The following is a 1,179-nucleotide window of genomic DNA, read 5'->3' on the forward strand; positions in this document are numbered from 1 at the left end:
CTGCACCAGGCTCATTTTCCCTGGTTGCACCCCGCTTTGTTTTGGCCATGCGGAAAAAGTCTCAGTGCTTCCTGATCTTTGAATATTTTTGTCCCATTTCACAGCCGCTTGCCGACAATTGCACCCCATTTTAGTCCATTTCAGTTTAATATGGACATGATGATTTTTTTTACCATTCAAGTATCTGTAGCTAATTTGTCAAACACCATCCATCATAGTATCCATATTAGAGCAATACTGCTTACTAGGCATTTGCTCAAAACCATAGGCCCAAACCTATAGTAAATGTGCTGTCACTCTTTGCATAAACCAAAGTTTTCACTGAAGATGGAGTCAGCCATTGAAAAATCAGAAGCATTAAATGGGGTGTTTTGGACATGTATTTAAACTCATCATTAAATGATTGTTTGTTAAGAGTCAATTGCCAAACCTCAGCAGCACAGATGAAACATATATTCCTGATGAAAGCACTATAAGAGCAGCAGTGTTTCCAGACAAAACAATATTCCAGCATTGTTAGCTAGCTAATCTTTTGAATCTTACAGAAACTGGCACTTAGCTAATGGCATTCTTTGACCATATGTGCAGCCTTCAACCGTAGATGGCTTTTTTATTCTCATTTTGCTGCTAAATCTACTTTGTCCTTTAATGCATTATTACGGGTGACAGAAGCTTATGCTAATGAAGAACAGCTTCCGCTCCAGAACTTCCTTTGCATTCTTCACTCCCCATCTCTCTCATGAGTGGGCAGCTTCTACCATTCTTCAGACCATTTTGACACAGTCAGATGAGCCATGGATTTTGCAGAGCTCAGTCTAGGCACAGAATCAAACCTTGGTCACTTTGCTGCAGTCAGTTCCATCTTCCTGTCTCCAAAATGGAGCTATGGCTGAAAAGCCTCAGAATTGAGCCAAAATGCTTCGTTTGGGGGCATAGATTGGGTAGCTTTCAGTTTTAGCTTTTGGCTTTCAAAGTCATGCCATAAAAATCCAGCAGAAGAAAAACTAAATGCAAGAGATTGGGATTGGATCATTTGGGTCTGTTGTGCTAGAACAAACACTTCCTTCTTCTGGAAAGAGGACCTTCCACCAGCAGAAACCTTTGGTGGTACAACAGATCAGAGGGTCCCAAGGTAGCACTAACTATCAGGTCAGTGGAACAAAAATGAATTTTGCAAAT

Source organism: Sphaerodactylus townsendi, linkage group LG04 (genome assembly GCF_021028975.2).
Source record: "Sphaerodactylus townsendi isolate TG3544 linkage group LG04, MPM_Stown_v2.3, whole genome shotgun sequence".
NCBI classification, from domain to species: Eukaryota; Metazoa; Chordata; class Lepidosauria; order Squamata; family Sphaerodactylidae; genus Sphaerodactylus; species Sphaerodactylus townsendi.